General features: G+C 37.6%; 1 protein-coding gene across 6 annotated transcripts in view; it reads left to right on the top strand.

The window, feature by feature from the left end:
* The window catches only part of TBC1D5 (TBC1 domain family member 5), a 321,595-nt gene that overhangs the window by 195,945 nt on the left and 97,691 nt on the right, over positions 1-27,959 (top strand). The window lies entirely within an intron of this gene.

Below are 27,959 nucleotides of genomic sequence, written 5' to 3'. Positions count from 1 at the left end.
AGAATTTTGCCTTCATCGTCTGGAATTCTAGACATTTGATTCATTTTGGTCATTCCTTAAAGAGTTGACAAGCTGTATTTGCAGTTGCAGTGACAGAAAAATTACACTTCTAATTTTTTTTGTACTTTTTGAAATGATCTAAAATAAGGTTGGCTTTGCCTTAAATAATAATAAAAAAAAGGTTTCGTTTATAGGTGTGAATTTCCAAATGTAATTGTGAATTACATTTAACAACTCAATAGAAAATGTAGAAAGGGAGGGAAAAGGTGACTGTGTAAATGTCAGGCCATAACTGTGATACTTAACATTAAAGCCTAATTTGATGTTATAGTAAAATGGAAAAATACTGAGACACAGTATAGCCTCAAGAGAAGAGTTGAACTAAGACTGAGTAGTAGTCCTAGACTTACAAATAATGTATATTAGGAAGATAAATGTAATTCTACAAAACTTATTTAAGTAATTTTGATAGGAACGGGTTACAGGGAGAGGAAGAATAAGCCAAGTAAACTAAAGGTATTAAAAGTACGAAGAGGTTTGAAGGAATGATGGTTGTCCTATTACAGTATTTTTTGCATAGTGTAGAGTTGTGTGTTTTCTTAATATGTTCATTAGTCTGGCAGAGAAAACAAGCATCCTTTATAAACTTCAGGGGTAGTAATTAATAAATAGGCAGTGAAAATATCAAGGAAAACAAAAAGACAGCATTTCTTTTCTATGAAGGCTTATGAAAACACAGAAAATAGATAAACCTCAGAAATTTGCAAACAGATATTTTTGGGCAAAAATAATTTGTACTGAGGTATTCCCTTCAGTATAAGATTTTGCCTTTCAGTAAGAGAAATAATTGAAAGAAAAAAATAGATTTTAGCTCAAAACATAATGTTATAATAACAGAAGAATGGTGCAGTGTGGTGTGGCATAAATAGAACTGAATCTGAATAAAGAAATTTACAGTTAAGGGAATGAATTATGAGAGAGAGCTTCAGGCTGACTATCAGGAAAACCTTGCTAACAGAGAGCTGTTAGACTGTAAAATAATATCTCAAAATTAACAAAGGAAAAACTAGCAGAATATTTTAAAGACAGGCTTTGAAAAGCTATCAGAAATGGATAGTACCATAGAGAATGAGTCTGCATTGGCAGAAGAGGAAAGTAGGTTGCTTATGAGGTCATATCCTTCACTGTTTTCTGATTTAGTGTAGAGGACGGGAGAAAAAGAAAGGGAAAGGAACATGACTGTGTTGTATTATTCTCACCTTTAATGATGTCTGAACTCTTCAGAATAGTAATTTCCAGTAGTGAGCCAGCTCACTGTCTCAGATGCTGGATCTTTTCCTGTATTTAACATTTCTTGAACTAGAAACAGCATTTCTGAAACATAATAGGTTATTAATAATTGCTAAACATAACCTAAGTGCAGAATTCATGTGAGATTTTTGTTGAAGTTTATTGTTTTGCTGAATTTTGTTAGATTTGCCAACATTAAATATTCATCTGTCAGTCTTGATGTCACTCAAAAAATATACAAATGGTAGAAGGAAGACTGGGAACTTCCCTCAAAAGATATTATGGCATTCCTGGTGAAAATATCACACAAAAGGCTTGTATTTAGTGGCAGTCTCCCCAAGCCTAAACAAGTTATACAGTTTATTTATACAAAAATATTGTATTTTATACTTTGCATCCTTTTATAACCTTCTGGGGCAAGGTAGAAACAGCTCTTACTTACTCGTTGAATTTTCATGTAGCGGATTTCAACCTTTGATGTTTACAAATAGTCCGTTTATTTTTCAAACATGAGGGAGACTTCTGGGAGGTCAGGTACCCTAGTCTGCTGTAGATTTCCATGTTCAGAAACTGTCCTTTAAAATAAAATGTGGTTACACGCTTCTAGAAACTATGCTTATGTGCTTACAAGACCAACTTTAGCAGGTGTTTCAGTACGTGTGATATGACTCATTAATTCTGGTTGCTGTCTAGTAGTGCAAACGTATGCTGGTTTTGTGGGAAAGTATATTTTTATAGTATTTATCATATCAATGTGAAAAATCTTTTATTTTCTTCATCAGTTAGTCCTCTGCAAACTGTGGTATCATTAGCCTCAGCCTGGTATGCCAGGCTGCATGCTGGGAGGTGCTGCCAGTTTAGAAGGAATCTTTTCTGAGGAGTTTACATTTTGTGAAGTTTTAGCTCAGGGAAGTGCATTTCTTTATCTTCTGGAGGGCATCAGTGAACAGACTTCACATTACCTGACTATCTCATTTCATTGTTGATCAGAAAGAGAACCCTGTTAGGTATAGCAAGGTATGCCAAGGTCCTGGCTATGCCATACTTCTGTGTTTGGTCATTCAAGTTGGTGTCATATACAGCAGCAGCCTTAGCACAAGAATTTCTGTAGGAAAATTTTGTGAGACTGCACATTCGTTCACTTGCAGTCAGCTGCTGCATATCCCTGAGGTAATTATTCAGCTGCTATTAATATCAGCCGAAATGGAACCAGCAATACAGAGATAAAGGCTTTGTGCCTTATCATTCTTCAGTCTTCTTTGCCATGTCTCTAGCTTGTTTATAGACCCTAAGATAATGTTTTGCAGAATAACATTGTTTCACATTCCTGGTAGCACTGCGAATTGCCTATAGTCTAACCAAACTATAATAATTATCTAATTGTATCTAATTTTGTACTTTGTAAAGTAAACCACAAGAATGGTGTGAAAATGAAATGGAATTGATTACATTAACAGTTCAGTGGCATGCTTCTTGATAATAAACTTCTCTCTAAATAAAAACAAAAATACTAAGATTGAACAAGAAGATTGGATACTCTGAAGGGTTGACAGATTGAATATTCAGTTTAATTATAAAATTAGATGAGTTAATAATGATTAATGTCCTAGATTAAATGGTATTCCAGTGTTAATTTCTTTGACCCTTATATCTAATTCATGTTAAAGTACAAAATAATTATTGCAAAAACATTCTGCGGTTTCTACAGGGGCCAGTGTTTGCAGTGGTAAATTCAGCAGGTCGTGTTCTCAGCTTGAGAAAGGACAGGGTTTGAGGAAAGTCTTAATATATCTGTATTTTAGGACATTTTCTTCCATTTGTAGTAATTTGTAGAGGACTTCTACATTTCATTGAAAAGATTAATCAATTGGAAAAGTCCCACATAATACCGTTATTACTACTTTATTTTATGTATTGAGGGTTTCAAAGTGAATTATATTGTATCAAATGAAATTCTCGTAGAACTGCATTCAATAAGTACAGCGGTCATATAAAAATACATATGATACGGTTGTATAGAAATAATGCACACAAAGATAATGACAAGGCATAAGTGTAAAAAGCTTTATTTAAGAACAAAAATTAACTGTTGGCATAAACTCACTGGCTTCTGCATCATAACACTGATGGCAGTATTATATTGGTTAAGCAAACTCTTTCTAACCACATATCCAACAGACAATAAAGCACATGCAGAAGTGAGTTTAAATATTTCATGATAGCTTAATCTCAGTACAAAAAAGGCCGCCTTAGAACATTCAGTGCCGATGATTTTGCCTCCCGCTGCCACCCTGCTTTATGATGATCAATCAGATAGACATACTGCATACTGCAGTTCTAGATGCAGTTTCAGCCCTTTAGGCTGATACCACAATTATACTTCAGGAAGAACTCTATCTTATGAAGGAAAAAAAAAAAGAAAAAAAGAAGAGAATATGCAAACTAAAGTTACAGGGTAACTAGGCACGAGTGTAGATTTGAAGATTGCATTAGAAAGGTTATGCTGCAGCAAAGTCAACAGCAGATGTGCTGCTCCACTATTGCTATCTTTAGTTGCTTTGCTATGAGCATTGCTGTGGGGCATCCACCTGTTTTAGTTTCTCTCCCATGCCGTTATGGTACCAGGCAGTATTCTTTTCCGTAACCATATTGGTCTCTGAAGGGAGAATGTAAAGGATTTTACCTGTGCAGTAAAGGAACATAAATTATATTCATTGTATCCAGAAAAAAAAGATATCCCACTAGTCATCAGACTAGGAAATCTTCATGATCTCCAGAAAAAGTAGATCAAAGATCAGTCTTGCTAAGGAGAACTTTACAGATCATCCAGCATGCCTGGATTAATTTTGGATTCTCACACTTTACCAGAAAAATAAGAAAGATAATATATGGCATGGTTCAAACCAATTACAGTTCCTTTGAAGTTTTTAATCCAGTGTCATCGATTAGTTGGACAGGAGTTACAATGAAAGGAACTTTGCGCTATGGTGCATGTAGTCGGGGAACCACCAAAATCTGGCCTTGCTATTAAAATAAATGAGTATCTAACAATGGCTAAGACTAAGCAAATACAAAGTCTTTCTGAACAAAGTAATAATTCTCATTTGAACATCCAGGGCCAAACTAATCCTTAGTAACTTAGTAACTGGTATTGCTGTTGATTTCCAGTAATTATTTTCTGTTTGACTTAAACAAAGCATTATATCTAAAGCAGATTTTAATGGAATATAAATCCTAGCTTGTCTGTCAGTAGAGGGCTTGTTAAGGATTTAATGCCAGATGAACGGGCCTTTCTAAGAAAGGTTACCATCCACTGTTGGTCCCAGAAATTAAGAAGAGATACAGTCTACTGGATTGGTAGATAAAGCATTTGGGGGCTGACTCAGACACCTGAAGACTTTACTATGAATTCTGTCTTACGTAGTGAAAAAAGTACTCTAAGAAGAAACCTGTAAGTTCAAAGTTAGGTGACAAGAAAACTCATCTGACGCTAATTTAGAAAGCTACAGTATATATTGATTGAGAGGGGTTGCATCACCGACTGTTGACATACCAGTTGTCTTAGAGTGGTTTACTAACTCAAAGGATTTGCTCTGTGCAAATGAATGTGGGCAATTCTTGAAACATCAGGGGGGGTATCTTACTTTCAGGCACCAAGCAAATCCTACTTAACTCTAGAAGCTGCTTTTCTTCTGTTTTGGATTGAGGCTACTCACCCTTTCATGTTCTTAAATGACAGATATAAGTTGCTCGTTGCTGAGTTTCTCCAAAAAGCTTTCTGGTTCATTGATTGAAAAATGTATATTTTATTTTGTGCCGCTTCTTGTTGTGTATTAGGTTGAAAATTATAATATGATGAACTTTGGATTTTGTCCCTGTTCCCGACTATCACAAACAGTATTTTAGTCTTACCTTAGACTTAAGATTTTAACATATACCTCATGTAAAAGCCCACTCTATAAACAGAATGAAGGATTGGTTGAGGTGTCAAAAGTGTTTGAGTTTTACTCTCCTGCTGCATAATTATGTGCTGAGATGATAATGAGTAGTACTGGATGGCTGTGAGGACGGAATGCAGATTTGTCATTATGTTGCTCCTTGATGCAGGTGATGTGCTTCCCATATGAAGTACAGGGAATTATCTTTATCTGGGAAGAACAAGCAAGAAAGCTTCCATTTTGACTTTTGTCACATACCCTTAAAAAAAAAATATCTGGTGGCATTAAGCATAAGTAGGCTTCGAGACCAGTGGATTTGAATAGAATAAATATCTTCTGAAACCTGTGATGAATTCAGTAGGAATATATACAGGTGTTTGGAAGGCTGTCTTTGTCCTTTTTTTTTTCTTTTACTTTTGTAATCAATAGCTACTGACTATAAAAGCTGAACAGTGAATGGAGAAGTTCTACTCTACTAAGGAATTTAAAGTGCCACATATCAAGTATCTACTTCTCCTTTGCTTTCATAATGCTTAAATCACTTTTCAGGTTAACCAGTACTGTTTAGTTTAGTGCACCATTTTGTTTCTTTCAATGACACAGAACTGAGTCTAGAAAACTCATGTTGGAAATTGGTACAGAAGAGGCAATAGGTAGGTCAAGTAACTGTTGCAGGAGGCAATTATCTCAGCCTATGCTTAAAAAATGAAACTGTGCTAACATGCCCATGTTAACACGATGTTAGCAAGCAGAATACAGCACTTTGGACTTACGCACTTGCTAGCAACCAAATTTCCCATAGTATCCAAGCCTGTGGTTAATTCATGTTTTCGTTAACCAGTGCTTTATCCTCACTGCTTATTCTTACCTGGTCTATCTGAATCAAGTGCATGGGCATGTCAAACGTGTTACTAGCATGCCCTTTGTTTTCCTGTGGAATCATACCTTTAGAAATTATAATAAAGTAATGAAGAAAACCATGTGCACCATCCAGCAGGGAAAGATCATCCTGTCATCAGTCCTTGAGATGAAAGCCAATACCCAAATATAGCTGAGGACTACTACAGACAGAAGATTGCCCTGAGCATCTTTTGGTTCTTTTGCATCATCTTGATGCACATAAAAAAAAAGCTGCTCAAAGAGGAGCCTCTTCTAGAATATGAAGAGGACCCTCAACAAGAGCAATGGCAAGCAATAGCAAACACAGTTTCGTGCCTAAATTTTAAAATTTAAAAGTTATATTGTTGTCTTTAAACACCACTAGAATCAAGTGGGTAGTGTAGATAAGAGAATTTTGTTTGAAATCTTTCAGCAAATAAGCATGCACAATGTAGGCCTGTTGGAAGCACAGGAGTTAGATTTCATAAAAAGATCAAAGTTTTTAGTATTTCGTTGTTATTCCATGTCAGAACAAACTAGTCTATTTTGGATTTTCATGAGTGGGGAGAATAATGATGGGGAATTGTGTTCAAGAAAAAAGCAATAGTTAGTGAACTGCCTTAAGGTGTGGGATGTCAGCTTCAGGGATGGCACAGTCTTCAGTCCGAGTCTGCCTCGGCCTAGGAGGACATGTTAATCATCTAGTTCTTTGGGGTCATTTTCATTTGAGTCCTTTGTTTTAGCAGAAAATTATATCCTGAAACCACAAGTCATCCCTAATGAAAGTGTTGAAAATTAGTGAGAGAGTAATTCTGTAGGAATGTGGCCAGTCTGCATTTTCTCTACAGGCATCTGGTTGCCCAGTAGAATGCAGTTAATCTGGAAAATGAAAGGCAGTATAGTGTCAGCATTGGGAACAATGCTTCCTTTTTGCTTTTTGTCCCCACAAAAGTAACAGTTCACCAGGTAGTCAAGTCAGTCTCCCTCTTGTTTCCACTTCAGATACCTAGCATAGTTCTTGGATGGCCATTTCTACCTCTATGGACATTGCTCTTCCCACTTCAGCCTAACCAAATGTTACAGACTGAGGTGAGGGGTTGGGAGGGGCGGGGGAATTCTACACGCAACCTATATAATTCAGTTTATATGTTCCGAGTCTTTTCCGATGATTGTTTTATTGGGAGTTCTTGAGTTGGATCAATACATGACAGCATTGGAAGTGTGTGCAACAGGAAAAGGTCCTGCCCTGAAAATAATACAACTGACTGTCCTAACTTTTAAAATACATTAGCTGGATAGTAGTGCTCCATGACCTTGTGAACCTCTTTCCAACGTCTTGCTAGAGTTGTAGAAGCTTCAGCAATAAAAAAAAAGTCTTGTTCCAAAAAGGTGCATGCCTTGAGTATCTTTTCTGTTTCTGATGTGGTTTTGAGCAAAAATTTTTAAGAGTATCCTATGAAATATTAAAGCAAGCCAGTCATATCCGAAGAACAAAATCCATTAACACAGGTCACAAGAATAGGTTGCTCAAGAGTAGTGCTGTTAATTAGGGTGCACAATTTTGTGTAACTTTTGCATATTGTATGAATTCACAATATTTTAGTCTAGGTAAAGAATAAGAAGTGATGCTTGAGAAAGATTTCTAAAAACAGAATTAGTTTACCAAACTGATATTGTAAAAATAATGAGAATATTTCATCACCTCTGGTACTGAATGTAGTAGCATGAGACCCTAAAGGTTTAAGTTACATAGCTTAGCATGAAGGCCCCATACATTTTGGCAGGAGGAGAAAATCTGTGCACAACACTGCAAAACAGAATTGCCTACTGAAAAAGAGCAAAAGCAGACAAGAGTAGGACCCAGTGTCAAATACATGTTTTGAAATCAATGAGTCACACTTGCGTTTTTACAGAAAGCCAAGGGTGGTGCTTTTCTATTTTCTCCCTCTGAAAACCCTCTTAACGTACCATTTGCAGCTTGATACCAACTGCCATTGATGACTTCCTTGAATTTCCAGATAGCACTCTTTACAAGGAAAGAAGGCTGTGGATGCACCTAGACCTTGTTACTCAGTGTTGAATGTATTGACAGTAGGACAATAACTCTTCCCAAATTTCAGAGAAGTGAAACAGCATGATGCAATATAACAACAGCTTGGGAAGTCCATGAGAGAGCATCTCTATTCAGAGACCTTTACATTGTCATCTGTAATTTTTAATGATCTGTGTTTCTTTACTTCTTATCACCTTATTTGAAATTAGGACCGTGTTAGCATACTTTCTCTGTTTGCCTTTATATAAATTTTTTTTTCCTTGAAGTCTGAAAAGTTGTCCAACACAGTGATCTTTGAATGCCACACAAGCAATATATTTTATTTTGCTCTTGGTATTGAGAAAGGGGAGAGAGAAAAGAAATGCCACATTTTCTGTCCTTTAAGTTTGTAATATGATATAATGTAATAAAATATAATATAATTAAACTTCCCCTGCTTCTGATTGCTGTTACTCCTACCAATAATGTTACCAGGTTTTTATTAGTAGAGGCAGAGAAGTTTGTAAGAAATATTTTGATACATTGGATAAATCTATACACATAGCCAAATATGCAATATAGCAGCAGCAGAACTGTGTAATGTGTTCTATGTTATTAAATATCATTACAGTGCTTAAATCAAAATTCCAGGCAACATCTATACGCAGTCCTTAGTTGTTGACAACTTACATCAATAAATGTTGTGTGAGCTGTTGGAGTTTAAGCTTGGGCCTTGTTTTTTCCATTTCTTCTAACAAGTACACGTGGGAATGACATACAGAATTGGCAATATCAGGTTTGTGGTTTTTTTAATAATGCATATACAGTTAACTAGAAGTATATGAGACATCTTGAATCAAAGAATTATCTTCATTGTCTTACTTATCTATGAGAGAAATCACAAAAGAGTAATCAGGCAATAGAAGAAAAGAAATAATTCCCACAGAAAGCTTGCAACATGCCAATGTGCTTAATAACTGGAAAGATATTTATATTTGTATAAACTGAACAGTAGAAAAGAGAACGGCATCTTTGACCTTAGCAATTCTTATCTTAGTATTAATGGTTTGGCGTGTTACATATATTGAAAAATGGTTTAAAAGAATCAAAATAGATTTAATTCTCTTTTTTGTTATTTCAATAACTGTAATCAGAAAAACCTTTTTAACGGTGTAATCCCATATCAAACCAAAGTACTTAGTTATACATCCTGCTTTACTGTACCTCTGAGCTCAGGGACTCTCCCACTGAAATGCATCCCCTGATTTATCTTCTGTCTAAACTATTTCTTACATTATGACTCTGTGCTGCAGCCTTTGATATTCCCTGTGACATCATGAGACAGCTGTGTTACATTGTGTTTAAGCAGTACTAAACCTTTAAACTTTAAACGAGTATTTTTCTTCTTGGAGGTATAAATAGAATATGTAATAAGCATCTGTGGGATATGCAATTAATGTCACTTGAGAGGAAAGACCTTCATGATGCACTTGGGTTTTGGCACTCTTAAATTATGAGCTCTTTACTACACTCATGGGATAAATTCCATATCCCCCAGATGCTTATTATGTATCTTCCATCTCCCTTAATTCCTATTAGCTGGATTAGTAGTTGTTGTGATGTTGAGGTTTATGGTAATTTAACTGGGGTGGTTCTCAGTGATCAATAAATAAACTTCAAAAGTTTAGTAATTTTTATTTTCTAGCAATTCCAGTGCGTGTAGCTGTAACAATTTACATTAAATGCTAGTTAAATATACCAAAAACTTTGGTCAAGTGTGCACACTGGTGTATCCATTACCTAAATTTCAAAAAAAAAGCAATTATATAAATGCAAAAGATTTCAATAGCAAAGAATGAGCTGAATTACAGGGTTTTGGGGTGACTAAGACAGGGGTATTTCCTTTAGCATCCGCAAATGTTAAAAAAACCTAATTCGCGTAGAGAATAAATAGTTTGTTGTTAAATGACGGTATTATTAATGTTCTAGTCACAGTCATTATCTGGAGAGTTTGTCAAACTGGTACAGAATGGCTTAGATCAGTTATCAACTCAGAAGCAAATAAGATTTTTAAAAGACTCAATAAAGTCCAGTGATTAATTGTTATATATTCTGATTCATGCCTATCCCATTTTATCTAATTTAATAAAAGTCTAAAATGATGATTAATCCTTTCATACCAGCAGTTGCTGGTACATCCATTACATGTCCAATCTGAATTCCTCTGCCAAGGAGTTAACTACTATTTTGAACTTGGTGTGAAAAATATCATTATAAATTTCATTAACCTGATCGTCAAATTTTAAAAAGTCAACTCGTAAAATCCATTACTACATATCATGCATCGAAGATTAAAAACTGGTCCTCAGTGGGCAGGAATAGCCAGGATTTAATTCCCACAGCATATGTTTAAAGTGCTCATATGACATTATTGTATCTGTAATTATCAGAATTTTATGTTTATTAACCCAAGTGAATTAAGAATCTTGTTTTGCGTAAAATTTAGCATGCATGTTAAATTGACCATTAATTCAGAGCATATATCAATGTATATGTATTTACTACAAATGCAAAGATATTTGTTTAGCATATTGTAATAATTTTAGCATTTAGAGAATTGCTTTCCTTTAATTTTTCCTTCTCGGATAAAGTAATTTACTTCTTCAGTGCTTCCAGTCGGCTATCTTTGTGTGAATCCCCATGGGTGGCATTGGTTTAAATCTTATTTCAAGTAGTCCTTCTGGGGGAAACTTGGAGTATTTCATGTTTGCACTGTATCTCAGCTATAACTAAGTCTTCATCTTCAGTCAGATGTTTTTCCAGCTGTAACACTGTTTATTCTTCCCTGCCGCTTGGCTCACCCGTAGTTAGATCCAAGAGGGACGCGCCTCTACATGGTGCATTAAATGTGCCTCAGCGTAGAAAAAGCACAACACCTCACAGCGGCGCGGGATTCAGGATGGGTTTGTTGCTTATTCTTTTTAGGGTTCCTCAAGATGGAAATTCAGTAAATGCATGAAAAATACGCTGCCGGAGGGTCCAGGGAAGCCCTCCTTTTCCCCGGGCCTTTGGGGGATTTGAACCCGGGTCCCTGCTCCTCTGCAGCCGCCGCCTGAAGCACGGCCCGGGGCCGGGCTCGCCCCGCCCCCTGCCCCGGCCCCGCCCCCTCCGCCAGGCCCCGCCCCCGCGTGGCGCGCCAGCGGTTTCCTAGGAAACGGCGGCGCCGGCGCGGGCCGAGCCCCCGCCTTAGCGGGACCCGGCCCAGAGGGCAGCGCCCGCAGCCCGCCGGGCCTGTGAGCTGTTCTGAGGGGGTGGCAGCGAAATAGCGTGTGTAACGGGCCGTAGGAGAAAACGGGAAAGAGGTGGTTGGGGCAGAGAGCCCTTATTGCTCTGCAGTCATTTAAAAATGGATTATTTTTCACTCGTGGCTGTGAAATGCAGTCCCTTGGTTGACTCCAAACAGAGGAGTAAAGCTCACCTGGTTTCCTCATCACCATATCTCTGCTATATGTGCATAGAATAACTACTTAGGGAAAGCTTTCGGAGTTTCACAGCGTGGTGAGTATATACTTGCCAGTAAAAATGCCTGCGAGTATCTGCTGGCCCACGCCTGACTCCAGCTTAAGTATTTACAGGAGGGGGAAAATGGTAAATGTAGGGTTTTTAACCAAGCCACAATCACCATTATTTTATTTTATTATTTAAAACCCCTTGTTCTTGCTCTTGGAACAAATATGAAAATTCACCTCCCTCCCAAAAGAGCTTTTTGACTGCAGGATGCACTTGGGCTCCAGACGTTAAATGGAGATGTAACAGGTGCCGGATGGCGACGCTCCTGCGAGCAGCGGACTGTGGCTCCTGCCTTCTGCGCTTGGCACAGCTGTAAGCTGCGGTGTTTCGGACTAGCACAACTATTTATTGTGTACTGCAGGGGCCTGGGCAGCTTCACTGCTCAGCGTAGCTTCACCTTACACGTTCTTCCTTGACCTGCCCTAATGGCTTTGCCCATTTCCCTCACACCTGCTCGGATGATCTGAAGAAAGAAAATGGTGAAGTTAGGAAGAGCGGAAAGGCCCCTGTTTATCCACAACATCCATCCCTACCTGGTGAAACATGCTTTTCTCCTTCCTTTTACAACTAGCGTCACTTCAACTGCTAGTCACAGCAGTGCAGAGGTGTTTCAGAACAGCCAGGTGATTTGTGGGAGACGTATGTCACGTATTCAGATTTTTTGGTGTTGGGTTTGGAGATGCAGGTTTGTACCGTAACACAGTTTAGATTCTCCTGGTATGAAGAAAAGAGTAGAGTGTCTAGGTGATTTTTCTCTTGGATGGACCAAAAATGATTTCTACGACTCACCTTTAAATCACAAATGTTTGTCCATTGTAAAAACCTTGCCTTTAACAGCCTCATTGATTAAATGATCTTTGATATAGTTTTGATGCGTTTTTGATCTAAATTATCTTTTGATGAATAAAATGCCGGGCTTAGAGAACCTTTTCCTTCTAACAAATGGTTTAAATGATATGTCTGCAGTGCTTCGCATAAACTTCACCAACTTGAGTAAAAAATTTCTCCATAGAGGTTGCAGGTGAATATACATGATGTAGAAGCATCTCCCATGAATTCAACTCTCTGTACTTTGTGGGCTGGAATAATACCCAGCAGTATTTCACAGAGTCCTATAAAATTCTGTAACTTGTTTGAGGTTTTGAACATTATAGAGAATTATTTTCTAAACTTTGTGGAGGAGGTACTATTAATTATCTAGCTTGGAAGAAGAAGAGCAATGCTGCATTTCCTTAAGAGAGATGTAAGAGGTTGAAGTTAAGGTTACTGATAAAGACCTTTTTTCTATTTTACTTTGGTTTTACATTTCAGCAGTTCCTATTCCACTGAAAGATCTCAGATATCATTGATTGGCTTTTGGTATGTGTCCATTCCTGAAAAAATGGCAGTATTTTTTCTTGAGATGCTTTCAGTAAATGCCATTCAGGCAGAGGTAGCTTTGGCTTGGCTGCTGAATCACCTCACAAGAGAAGCCATCTGTAATAAAACATTTCACCGATATTACTGAATCTTCCTAATGCCGAGTCATTGATTTTCTTTTAAATCTCAAAAACTGGTAACAGTTACATGATTTTCATAATTACCACTGGAAGTCTGGGAGCAAACCAAACTATCATCAGAAAACAAGACAAAGTGGTAAATGTGTAGGTAATAAGGGGGGAAGAAGTTTGAGACACTGTTAAAGGACATAGTGCATGAAGATTTGGGACAGGGAGAGGAGGAGAATGAGAGAGAGAGGAGATGGAGAGACCAGACTTAAGACCTCACTGCGTGAATTGCTGAACCTGGAGAATATGAGGTGTGTTTGCAGTGTCATTCAGTCATTAAATAATGCACAAGGATTTATCTCACATAGCTGGTTGCAGCGCTCGCCTGGTAGTCAAAGGATGAAATAAATACCCAGTGTGTTAACCTAAACATATGTAAAATAGGTAAATACAGTGTAGCCTTAAACATAGAGTTTTTCATTCTTTGTGTATGTGTAGGTGTGGGTAAAGTCTTACACAGAAACTACTGAAAACCAAATTATTTGTTCAGCTAACTCCCGAGTAACAGACTGGCAAAAAAAAAAAAAAAAACCTGGTTTAACTGATTTCAGTATGTCTAAGGGGGAAAAGAAGGTTCTTTTTTTCCTGTTTCCTCTAGTTATAAAAATTACAGTGATTACACATCATAAAGCCTATCTGTAATAAAACGCATCAGCTGGCCAAGGTTTTCATCGCTCACTCAATAATCCATTAATACAGCAACGCTGCCCAGGCATCTTTATAATACCAACTCGGAGGTAATTTTAATCAGCTAGACCAGCTGGTATTTAACAGCAGCTGCTGGAGACGCCACAAATATACTCAATAGCTGACATCTTTATTTGCAGTTTTTCAAGGGGAGAAGAGATCCTCCTGTGGTTACTTATATTAAGCTTTTTTTTTAATATATGTAAGTATTGGTACCGGAGGGTAATACCTGAATGGAGAAGGGAATAGAGTTAATACAAAAAAAAACCAAAAAAAAACCCACCACATTCTTTGTGTCAGAGGGCTTTTTCATGAAGTCCTCTTCATAAATGAACAAAAAAATAAAGCGTAGGTGCTGGCTTTGTTGGAGTTTAGAACCTTTTCCTGGTACATTTACACTAATCTCAGACATGGCTTGCAGCATAAAATGTACTCTGCAGTGCTGCATCGCCCTGTCTTACTGAAGCTTTACTGTCTCTGCACGATATAAATATGTGATAAATAGTGCTCTTGGTAGAAAAAAGTGATGCTTGCTCACATGTGTTCAATTTTAACTGACATGTACTTCTTTTGTCCTCAGTTTTGGCTTTGAGCGTCGGCATGCAGGAGTGTGTATGTATATATCTATGCTTAAAGACGCGGGTGTTTGTGTATAAATAATACACAGTATGTTTATTTGTACTTCTCCTATAAGGCTAGAGATGAATTCAGCAACTGAATAAAGCGCAGCTCTCTGCAGCAGTAAATGTGGAATACTATTTTGCATTGGATTGGGGGGGAACAAGCAGAGGCAACACGAAGTTAACAGTCACAAACACATTATAAATAAAAATTTAATTACACTTGGGGGAGCTTGGCTTACAAAGCTCACAAATCCATAATGGAGCTTGCTGGTAATAAAGGCCTGATCTGTTTGTTAAACTCCAATATTCCTGTCCTTCTGTATCTCTTCTTTTACATAAAACTTCGGCTTCCGTGATGATTACTGTTTGCAAAAAAGACTGACTTCACTGGTAAACAGTTTCTTCTGTCAGATATCGAATGCCATATTTCTTTATTAAGAAAATAGTTATGGTTCATAGGTAGGGCGGGGGGGGTGCCATGAGGAAGTGTAACTATATCTATTTTCATTGACTATGTCATTGTGGATGAGGTCTGTGTTTGATATGAACTTGACTTGCTGGAGATAGGTTTTTGTTAACGTATGAGCAAATTCTAAGGTAGCAGCTTCTTTGTAATGAAGATTTCAAAAACTGTTAGTAGTAGTTTAAATGGTTATTAACGTGGAAGAATATAGAGTATTATCAAACTTGTTAGAGGTGTCCGTGTTCCTAGGACAGTAACAGGAAAAAGTAGTGCACAGTTTTAATTTTTTATCTTTCTTTTAAATTCAAAATCTCATAGTTGAAAGAAGTTGACAAAGGAACAAACCTGAGTACATGGATATAAATCCTTAAACAAATTTGGGGCTATAGTAGTCATTTGCAGCTACTCATTTGTTAGTCCCAGTGAGTTACCTCTCTGTAGTCAAATACGGATCTTTCTGAGACTGTGATTGACTACTTCAAATTAAAATCCAGTGACAGAATGGATTACTGAGGTTGCAATTTGACTAAAAAATACTTAGCAAGCATGTTTTCTCTTATTTGTAGTGAACAGTCTGTTGAAGTTTGTTTAGTGTGTTTGACAACAGACAGTTTGATATATTGCTGGGCACAGCAGTAGGTTGGACTTTAGTGGTATTAGCTTTCACCGTTTTGATTAATGGTAACTGTTTCGATGAAAAGGCTTGTTTTACATACAACTCATAGTTCTGGAAAACAGAAGTCAACTTGCAAGATCTGTAATTACTGTTCTGAGTTAGCATATAAAAAAAGCTTGGAGAACATGCAGGCAAATCACAGTAGGGTTTTTTTCTATGTCTGTTTTATTTTGTATGGGATTGCGTTTTGTAGCTTTTACACACTGCTTCTTGTCTGAGGAAATAAATCTTAGGTTTTATCTCTTCCTGAATACTGCAATGTGGTTTAAGATGTATTTCTGAATTTCACGTTGTAGTTTCAATCTTGGTATGGTGACGTTTTTTCTGTTTTCAATCATCGATAACAACAACAACAAAAGGCCAACCTAGAGACTCCCCTCTCTCCTCACATCCCCACACAGTCCTGCAGGGAAGGAGAAGATATCTGTTCATCTTTAGAGTCTGTTTTCTCCTGTTAGAAAAACACTGCCTTCTCCCACTCTCAGAATGTGTTTTCTAGTTTTCCTGAGATTATACTTTTTTTTTCTTAAATAAATATTTTATTTTCAGTGTATTGTCAGGAAAAGGGAAATAGCTGATTATTTTTGTATTTAGGTAAATAAAAGATTGCAATGGTGTGTTTAGATGTAAGCCAATACCAGCATAGTAAAGGATGTCAAGTATTATTACTAATACCATCTTTCATTTATATAGTGCTTTCATCCTAAAAGATTCTGGTTTCTAGAAAATGTAGATTTAAGCCAAAAACACAATTAAAAATATATCTCCTTGTCCCTGCATGTTAGCTTCGAAGTATTGTTTGTCAGTTTAACAGACAGTACCAAAATATCTTTCTTCTGCTTTGCAGATGAAAAAATGTACCATGAAATGAATATGCTGGAAGTACTGTTAAACCATCTCTAGAAGAAGAGAAAATTGGTTTTATAGGTTCCTCATTTTATTACATGCTTTCTTCTCAGATTTTAATATTTTGCAACACGTTCTGAAAGAAGAAATGAATAGATAGTGGTTTTCTATATCTGAAACATGTAGGGGCATCACAACCTACCTGAATTGTTCCCTAGACAGTATTAAAAAGAAAGCAGTAATATCTAAATTGTAGAGGGAGGCAACTAGATTTCTAAGTGTGGTGCCAATGTTTGTAGTCAACAATGAGACATAAAAAAAATTGTAGCCCATGTTGATAACAGCAGGGTTTGAGGTTTGTGTTATTAGAGCTTGCCTAAAAGTATTAACACACAACTCATGTATAGCCTTTATATAAGCTATGTTCTATTATATATTTTGGGGGGAAATAAAAATCTGTAAAGCATGAAATTGTGGTGTTACAAAACGATTATTTCTAAAAGTGAATTATCTCGCCTCATAGTAGTACTAGCTTGGATTGCTATGTTAGATGTCAGGTGGTTTATTTCGGAGCAAAATACAAATTAATAAGTGTACGTTTTAATACTTACCTAAACCAGTGACAAGAAAATAAATACTACTTTTTATTTACCTTGCAGTTAACAACCATGTGTCATTGTGGCATCTTTTATTGAAAGGAACTTTATTTAAGTAGCATAAACTTGTTGGATGGGCTTCAATTAAATGATGATTTGTTAATGCAAATGTGTAGCGAATGACTGGTAGTACATCTGTCTCTTCATCCATAGGCCATTACTGTGCAGCATTAGCACATGATTGTAAAAAACTGGAAATCATTATATGCAGGTAGTACATATTCAATCAATTCTGACCTTATGTCTCCGACGAAATAAAAAAAAAGTATGCAATGTAAATGATATTTAATCTGAACAAAAAAAAAGGGTAGAGAATCTTTGAATATCTGCGATTCAAGCTGTTAGATGATGTGAGGTGACTGCTGTTTGGGATTGATTGTTATTGGTGGCCCCAGTGGGGAACAGCCAGCACATTAATCCTCTCTTACTCCTCCCTCATGCTCCTTCAATCCAAATAGTATTTTTGTTTATATTAGGAAATAAATACTGTCCTGTTTATTTTAAAATTCCTTTTTTTTTTTTTTAACACCTCTCTTTTGGAGATTGAAAGGAAAAAGCTCTGTATTGATGACCAATGTTAGCCAGTTAAGCAGGCAGTGACAATTAATACAACAAAAAATCGTACAATTAGCTTCAGCTCCATAAGTGTCTAATGAGCCATTTGTCAGTCTTTTGGTGAAATAAACTACTCTATCTTAATTCTCCACTCTTGCAGCAAATAAATAGAAGTTATGAAACACCCGGGCACCAATAAAATATAATTTATTTTTCAGGGCATGGCAGAACTCCTTACATATCTAAAATGAGCATGTTATTTACAAACGACTTGTGATACTAATATAAAAAAGGATTTCAATGTTAACTGCTTTCGTTCTGCAGTAGATATGTTTTCTTCCTGATTTGTTTAATCATTTAAATGTATAATTATTCCTAAAGGCATGTGAATTAAAATGACTTCTCCTGACATGATTAACTCATAGAGCCAAAACGACCCTCAGAGAGGACCCTGAAACGCCAGGGATTGGCAATCTGCAGCCGAAACCACCACCAATGTCGGGAAGGACAACGTACGCGTTTCCAGTTGAGAACCCATCCTTGCTGCTATTCCCTCCCTGACCCTTCTGGCCTTGTCAGTGGTGCAACCACCTTTTCACAAAAAACAGCACAGTGGCAACTACTGCTCAGGAGCCACAGTTGGTGTAGACAGAGGTGGAGCCAACACAGTTGGGCTCACAGAAGCTCCTCATTCAGGCACTTCTGACTAGTCCGTGGTAACCCCCAGAGCTCCTCTAGAGCCCTGCCTCTGCCAGACCTCACCAAAAGTGGGCTGGGGAAGTGGTGGGAGGTCGGGTCTGAGGGACCTAAGGAAGGCTGTCTGCAGAACCTTTTATTGTGCAGAGCAGGGCTGATCTCCTTTCCTTCCCCATTCAAGTAGAAAGTGATAGCTGCTAGTAGGTGGGGAGAGTGAGGAGGGAGTATCAGTGTGGATGGAGAAGGGGCTACCTCCACTGAACTAGGCTTCAAGTAAGCCTGAGATGTTTTTGGCAGGTTGAAACGCATGCTTAAATGAGTGCGCAGCCAGTTCCATTGCTTCCAGGTGCAAAGGTGTTGCAGAGAGGAAAGCAACTACCTTTGGGCATCCAGAAGATCGTTTTGGGAAACCCGTACAGCAGGTTTCAAAGCTAGGTATAGTGTTTAGTTATAATGGTAATTTCAGGATGGTAGTTCTTTATACTTGGCCACTTTTACAAAGATAATGAGCCATATTCAGACAAACATTGAACAAAAAGAATCATGACTAAAGAAAAGTAATCCCAGAAAATTGTGAACAGTTTCAGTTTAGACGGACACTAAATTGGTAATAGGCAACCCTCTGTATAAAGCTGGCACAAACCCTTCAAGAATTTGTTTTAAGTGGGAAGTCAGCATTTCTGCAGGATCGGATGAGATAATTGAAGAAGCTATTGTACAAGAGGAGAGGGAGAAAGGTGTTCTTTGAGAAAAGAAAATGTTGAAGCTGTAGTTTATAGAGATTTAATAGATCTTTTGTATCCCCATCCAGTTTTGAGCTAATGTAGGAAGTTTATTCTGATTATACTCTGCTGAAAAGGTGAAACCCTAAGTTTTGCATTTTGTGTGCTTTAATCATAATATCTTGAAGCCCTTTGGGGCAGTTACTTGTAATTTCCCCATGGAAAAACCCACATTCTAAAAAAAATTTTCAGTTCTACTGCTTACGTTAGTGGTTCTTCTGAGTGATCGATGTCCTAAAGTCAACCATCAGCCTATGGTCTAATGTGTTTGCTTGGCAACCAGGTTTTAGGAGGACTGTGCTGTGTGTTTGCACAAACAGAAAATAGATTCAAGTTCTTTCTTCCTTCACTTTTCAGCTGTATTTTGGGGGTAGTATTTTCAGAGCACGGACCTTCAGTCTTGAAAGAAGGTAGTATATCCTCCTAAGCAACAGAGATATGTTAAGGATAATATACTTACTGTATTGGGGTTTCCATTAAAAATGTTCTGTTACAAAATTTTATCCTTTGCCTAATTCCCACAGTACATCGTATACTGTTGTAACATTTGCAAATGGCAGCTAGAAAGATTTTTCATGATGCCTGCTATACATGTTGCAATATTTGCCATAGCAAATAATGTAATTGAGGTCAAAATTCAGCTTCTGTTACAAACGACTGTTTTCACTCGTCCCTCACTCCAACTCATCTCCTTTGGTCTCTCTTTTGTTTTTAACACAAATTATTCCCAACCCAAACTTTAAAGGAAAGCTCAAACTAGCATTAGATGAATTGCAGACAACTGTAGTCATATTTAGAGACTCAAATAAATGATGACATATATTCATATTCTAAAAGTATTGCATTTTGGTACTTATGCAAAACTCAAATTCTATCAACTCTCAGTCCTTGAATAGACTCAGATAAGGACTGGTGACCTTATTCTTCTCATGACTTAGAATTTACAGCTTTTTAGCATTTAAAACACTAAGTCTGGAGTGTTCAGGGAAAGTTTTACAGAGGCTTAAAATCGAGAAAATACTTTTCCCTCTAAATGCAGTTTTATGTTATATATTGTCACTAGGTGGAAGTATTAGTGACATCTGTCCACCCAGGCAGGTGAGGCATAACTGGTAAAGTATAGGTTGACAGAGCAAAAGAAAAGGGGACTGTGTTTTTTACTTCCCAAAGAAGTTCGATGATAGGGTGAAAGTGAGTCACAACATCTAGGAGCCATCAAATAGATGAGCTGTGTAAAAGACAAATACTGGCAGACTACCTGTGTTTCTAGAAGAGGTAGGAAAGTGTTGATGCCACTGTACAGGTAGTAGCAGGACCTCATCTGAAATGCCATATACATTTCTGGTTAACTGTATTCAAGAAAGATGAACCCAAACTGCTGAGTACAGCTGCTAGCATCTCGCTCCCCTATTCTTTTGATCATTGTCATTTTTCAAGAGGAGCTTAAGAGAGTTTAAGTGCATTGTATTTAGAATGGTAAAGGAATGCAACTTTACAGATCTACCTCATCAAAAGTATTTAGGGAGCATTTCAGGGAGTTGGACTTGATGATCCTTATGGGTCCCTTACAACTTGAAATATTGTATTGTATATAGTCACATCAAACAGAAGGTGAGAGGTTATAATTGGTCTCTAGAAATGTGTCAGGGAAAAAATGCTGGGTAAGAAAGTGAGTTAAAGTTGGACAATGTTGCCAAAAGCAAAACAATGCAAAATGGCCTCAAATTTATATATTCATAGAATCATAGAGTCATTAAGGTTGGAAAAGACCTCTAGGATGATCAAGTCCAAACGTCAACCCAACACCACCATGTCTCCTAAACCATGCCCTGAAGTACCACGTCAACACATCTTTTAAATACCTCCAGGGATGGTGATTCTATCACCTCCCTGGGAAGCGTGTTCCAATGCCTGACCACTCTTTCAGTGAAGAAATTTTTCCTAATATGCAATCTAAACCTTCCCTGACACAGCTTGAAGCCATTTCCTCTCCTTCTATCGCTTGTTACTTGGGAGAAGAGACCAACACCCACCTCACTACAACCTCCTTTCAGGTGGTTGTAGAGAGCAACAAGGTCTCCCCTCAGCCTCCTCTTCTCCAGACTAATCAACCCTGAGCCGCTCCGCATAAGACCTGCTCTCCAGACCATTCAGCAGCTTCATTGCCCTTCTCTAAAGATGCTCCAGCACCTCAATGTCTGTCTTGTAGTGGGGGGCCCAAAACTGAACATAGAATATCAGAAGGTTGTAAGGGGGCTGTAACTCGTGCTACCTGTTGTAGGAGTGAGGTTCTGGAGCTGTGTGATGACAAGAGTAAGACCAAGAAACGTCAGTATAAGATGAATCTTAATAAAAGGCAAACCTACAATACATTAACTCACAATGACAGGAAAGTGGACTAAATGAGGTAGAGCTCTCTTTCCATCCTAAAAGAATCCTCTGTGCATCTTTTAATCTGTCTCCTGGCCATGGGATGTCCAGTGCTAATCCAGGTGTAGCATTTTCAGCTGGCAGTCTTATCAAAGGATCTTAATGTTTATACCAGTAAATTGTAGCATTTGCTTAATGATGAGTCATTCTTAAATGCGAAAAACAGTCTTCATCAGTTACTTGTAAAATTTTCTCTTAGTCTTAAAGGTGTTATTGCTGGGCTTTCCCCCAAGAAACCTCCTTCAGCTGCACATGATGTCTTTGGGGAAAACTGCAGTTTTTCCACTGTAAATGATAAGATTACATTTATTATTTACACTTAGTTCAGAAATAGGCATTGTGTGAAGTGCTTATTTTCGAGAATCCCCACAGTATTTGGGAGCTTTTTGTGTTTTCCTTTCCATAAGCAATAAAGTTATAATGGGGTTACAGGATCACACTGAATCTGCACTAAGGCATCTGCTAAAACTTTCTAGCAGAGCCTAATAAAGCCCTGCCCCATTTGTGACATACCAAATCACATTCTCCTTGCCTGGTCTGACAACCACAGCTCTTAAACAGCTGCTGGGGTAATTTGCATAAAGGAGATTGTAAATGTCTCATCAGAACGCATGCAGCGCAATCCACCCCAAAACCACTGCCTGAACACCAGGAAAAGAAGATTGTAGTCATAAAAATTGTGGCTCTCATGATTTTAGATTATGGTCTCCACAGTCTTACAGCTTTTGCAAATACCAAGCTTTTGTTTAAAAAAGAAAAAAAAAGAAAGTTTCATTTACAGATACAGAACAATACAAACAGATGCAGTGTTGCTCTCTTGACTCAGTCTAGCAGAAAATTGACTTCAGCAGCTAAGGTACGTGCTGACCCTTCCTCAGTTCTTCACCCCAATGATAAGTGAATTGATCCAATTGAAACCATTTAGAATAACATTAGGAAAACCAAATTATTTTTATGGTAGTGAAAGGAAAACAAAGATAATGCAAAATAAAGTTAATGCAATACAGAGGATTCAATAAAGAATAAAAATGCAGAAGTTAATACAATATGTTAATTGCCTGTGTGATTATGCTATGGTTTATGATTCATATTTTAATAGAAATTAGGGTTAAAATTATGCATATTTTGATAAAAATCAGAACTAAAAGAGAAGTACGTGCAGAACTAGGATTTCACAATGTGACAGGAATTAGGTGTGTGCATATGCTGAGTTTTAACTGAGTAACTTCAAATTTCCGCTTTGAAGCATCATTCTTTTTTGCCTTGAATGAATTATACTGGAGCAGTTTGGCATGGTAATGAAACACAATGTTACAATTATACAACAGAGAAGTCATCAAGCTCCACGAAGTTAGTATCTACATCAGTTAAAGCCACTACTAGCTCATTGATTCTGTATTCTGCCCAATTTGTAGTGGAGATTGAGGCTTATTTGCCTGTAAGTCCTTGGTTAAAACACGTCCTCTGGCCTCGGTTCCTAGAAACATATGTCATGCTTGCAACTACACCAGTCTCAGTTGCATCATCATCAATAAGTACAAAATTGCTAATAGTAATGGAACATATTGTCATCCTCCTTTCACTTCAGTTTTTAATCATCCAGGGTGCATAAGTTTATTAGCACCCAAGTCACCTATATCCTTGCCATTAAGAGTTTACTCACTATCTCAATAAATCTGCATTTCACATAATTAATATTTTTGCATATATGTGTGCAATGGTACAACTGACAGCAATTGATTCAATGCCTTTGAATTTTAATACACATCAACATTAAATTGAAGGGGATCTGTAGTCAAAAGATTATACAAGGGTCATAACCTCAAAAAACTCAAAAAGTGAACCATTTTGCCTTCTGTAAATTCCAACTGGTTTACAAAAAGTTTGTCAAATCACTTTAAAGGTTTGGTTGATCCCTTTGTGTAGAGGATGTCTAGTTTTAAGGCAATGGTGGTAAATCAGTAGTTTCAGTGCAAGTTCAGCATCAGTAGAGCCCTTGTCTGGCTGAGACAATAAAAATGTATTGTTAAAATAAATTTATCTCTAGACATTAAAAAGATTCACCATCAGTACTTCGGGAAGTTTTCTGAGACACCAGGGAAAAAATGCTTCTATGCTACAGGTATCTTCATCTCTTGGCTGGTATTGCTGACCAAATACAGGAAATATGTACCTGAAGGGATGTGCTCCATTTACTCATACCAGTAATTAAACAGTTCATAGTGACATGGTTGGCTAATAACGTAGCAAGACAAGGTGTGTAAGTAGTAATAAAATCTTTCATTAAAACAACCAGTAAGGTTGAAAAAGTACGCAGGCTTTCATGCACACAAGCGTTTCTTCAACTCTGAAGCAGACCCACCAAACTGAAAACCTCAGTTTGAGTTAAGGTTATTGCTCTGAGTTTAATTAGTAAGTTATCAGCCAGTGAATCTGAAAAGTGTCTGATACCTGTGGAGTAGAGGTCTGTTAGTAGAGGAGTCAAGTGGTAAGGTGGTTTTTGACTAGGGATAAGAGAGAAGAAATTCACAGATTTTGAAATACAAGGTTGAGAGAAAATACAGTGTGCCATAAAACTGGTATCTTTTAGGTGTTTTTTTTTTAAATGTATTTATTATTTCAAAACTTGTTGAGGCCTCTGAAATAACATATCTACATTTGACAAATCGGCCTTTAAAGGGCCTCTCTGCCAGTAGAATTGTATCTTCTACTATGCACCATTCTTGCCTCAGATATGCAGCTTCTTCCTTTCTTGATATGTGTATGTAAAATTTGTATTTCTGAAGGTCACATTCAGAATGAGAAATTGTGACCTTTTCTTGTTGTCTAATACTGATAGGGTTAACTGATAAATACTATCCTCACTCACCTTAGGCAGTACTAAGGAAAGAATATCCTTTATATGTATGAATCTCAGCCTCTGGGTCTGATGTGTGAAAAACCCATCATTTTCCATACCGTGGTATTCATAAAAAGGTTATTCATAATCGTTTTATCACAATATTAAAATACTGCTTTTTAATTTAAGGATTTCTCTGATAAATATTTTAATACATAGTACTCGATGAAAGTTATTATGCTTATCTTCTATAAGGAGAGGAAAATGATATGGGACAATAATTTGCCTATGGCTGTGTCTCCTGATTCCTAAATTGGTACCTCATCCTGTGGGTTACATTTCTATCCAAAGATGGATGTGCTTTCACTTCTTTTATTCTCCATACTATAGTTCTTACTGTACTCAAGTGCTTTCCTAAAGCTGATGATGGACTAAAGAAGTCATATTTGTGACTAATGATTGGACAGAACCAAAATGAACTCCCAAGAGTCCACAAATTCTCACAAAGCCAAGGTGAAGTCTGAGATGATGTACAAGATGTAAATTTAAGATCATTTTCAGCAGACAATTGAATAGGAAATTTGAATGTGATTGCTCCAGTCATTTTTGTGGTACAAGTTGTTTCCCTCAAATATGAGTGAGGTATTACAGTATAAACCACTTTGAACCTTTGGGTATAAACTTCAGACTTGGAATTTCTAAGAGAAAAAAAAAACAACTAGATAATGCTGCAAGGATAGCCCACATTTTCAAATTCTCTCATGCAAATCAGTGCTGTTGCTGAGTCAGCCTGTTTTGGACATCAGAAACTTGCAAAACTCTCTGCAAACAGATTGTTTGGAGACCATGTAAGTTCTGTACAAAAGTAAAATCCATAAATGATTGGGATCCTGAACAGTAACCTTTTAAAAGCAGTCATGGGATCACGTATCTAAGATTGTGGAATACCATCCAAGGCAGTAAGAAAGTTAATAGTTACAAGTGTTTTCACAGCATGATTCAACTGACAGAGATAGATGCCACCTCCTCAAAGGATGCGTTCTACCTGTCACAGCCAACTAAATACTCAACAGCATAATTTCCGTCAAATAAAATACCACCTACATCCCAAACAACCATAAGCAAGAATTCAGTCGAGAAGATGTGCCTGGGGGAATTGTTGAGGTTATCACGAATCAGTGCGATCTGTTTTAGAGTGCCACTCTGTTCCCACAAACTGAAGGGAATATTTCAGTCCATCTGGCGGGTGGTTTCCAGTGCTAGATACTGTGCTGCCTGGGATGCTCAGTCTGTTTAACAGACAAATGCATTTGGCTCCACTAGTCCAGATGCAGCACCAGGCACATTACCGGCTTCTCCCCTTCAGGTACATTGTGGCATCATTATGCTGGAGCATGGAAGAGTATGGTCAGATAAATTAGCCTTTAGACATGGCTAGCCTCCAGCCCTTCCTTTTCATACCTCTGCTTAGAGATCATTTATCCTGTATCTGATCATACCACCCCACACCCACCCCCCCACCCCTCCCACCCCCCCCCAATATCTCTATTTCTCTCAAAGCTAGCGAGCAGCCTGCAGAAGAGCCTCCCTGCATTCATGGAAGTGCCTCCGATGAAAGAGGCGTTCACCTCTACCCCATCAGACTGACACTTTCCCCATCTGCATTTGCCAGTCATAGGAAATGCCAGAGGATTAGGATGTCAGGTCCATTTTCAAGCTGCCTAAAAACAATCCTGAAATGTCCCCTGTGCACCTCTCACATTAGCATTGGAAAGTAGTAGGTTCAGAAAAAGATATTTCTCTTTAGAAGTAAGTTAAAATACAATTTTAAGGAAACAGATCAAAGTATAAAGAGGACAAGAGAATTCAAATTAGTGTCATTTTGAGCTATCTGTTATTTCAAATGTATAAGTGTGCAACAGACTTTCTACCAGAGAGGCAGAGAGGGATTTTTAGTGTCCCTTTCTACCCTGAAATTTCTGAGAAGCAGGCAGAAAATTGGAACTTGAATTCTTTGCTGGAGGAAAACCTCTGGTTGGTAAGAAACAAATAATAGAAGTACTTTTTTATTTCTCAAACTATTATCAGTACTAGCTGAAAACATAGCCTATATTCAACTATACTATGTCCAAAATTTGTGTTTGGACAACACGTAGAAAACAGTTACATCATCTTAACCATCAGACCATATAGTCCGCAGTCTCATTATTGATTTCATTGTATGCTTGCGATGGCCTGCAAAGTAGAAAGCGGATTTTCTGCATGGCAAAGAGCAAAACACAGCCCAAGAAAACGGCGGTTCTGCTCCCTCTGCAGGGTTACGTCTCCAGCTGTAGGGTCTCTATCTCAGTAGCCACATGGTGGGCAGGGGGAGAGTCTTGCAGACCTCTTTGGAGAGAACAGTCTGTTCAACTCTGAGCAAGGCCATATGCCGCTGCTTTCGCCTCCTACCACCACCCGATATAGATAAGGATAAAGCTGAATCCATTGCACAGGCTTAGGGCTGAACCCAGTGCCCACATTGCACACAAATTACCCCTTAGGTCATGCATCTTGTTCATCTCAGCTCCAATGAAAAAAAAATCCTCACCGATACTTCACTTCCAGCTAAATCTTCTGCTCCCTCTTGTCTATCCTTCATCTCTTCCTTCTTTTCTGCATAGTATTTATTTCTCTTCTTGTTTCCCTCTTTGAATTATTTACCTTCTTTATACCCGATCCCACTCCACATATGAATGTCTACGTGCACAGATGGGATTTCTAGGACAGTCAGTATATAATTTTCCACAAACACTGTTAGTTAAAAATAAACTTGATCATCTCAACCAAAAGGGCATAAATGGAAAAAAGGGTTTACTGGGGTTTTTTCAGCCTTAGAACTAGCTCCCCGTTAAAAGTTGGTATGTCTGATGAGAAGCAGATGCAGTCCCTCCCTTTTGCTGATAACTTTATTTTGCTGGTGTATCCCTATTAGTGGTGAGCTGTGTGAGATGTGCACATCATTCTTCTTTTCTTACATTGGACGTTTGTCAGCAAGTTTTATGCCCAGAAGTCTTGCCAACTAAAATTCTTGTCATTAAATGATGAGTTAAATTTACTTTAAAATATTAGACCTGCTCAGAGTCCTCTGTCTATTTTTATTTCTTTACAATTAATTTTATGGTTTTAAATTATGTATCTGTCTCCTCACGGTATGTGAAGGATCTATACATATGGAAGGTAGTGACTAAAAGGAAAGCTACTTTTAGGGTAGAGGTAGATGTATTGGAAAAACAGACGAAAAACAGTGACTCTTACTGTTCTTTTTAACTGTAGCTGGTGAGTTTCTACAATACTGTGGGTTTTCTTAAAGTTCTGTGCTTCTTAAAAACTTCCTACATAGTGTCATTTTACTGTCATTTCCACAGACTTGGGTTATTACTTCTTCCTCTCATGTCCAAAATAGGGAAG

The sequence above is a fragment of the Phalacrocorax aristotelis genome, chromosome 2, assembly GCF_949628215.1.
Source record: "Phalacrocorax aristotelis chromosome 2, bGulAri2.1, whole genome shotgun sequence".
NCBI classification, from domain to species: Eukaryota; Metazoa; Chordata; class Aves; order Suliformes; family Phalacrocoracidae; genus Phalacrocorax; species Phalacrocorax aristotelis.
Note: the sequence above shows the minus strand (reverse complement) of the source record. Positions and strands in the feature narration are given on the sequence as shown.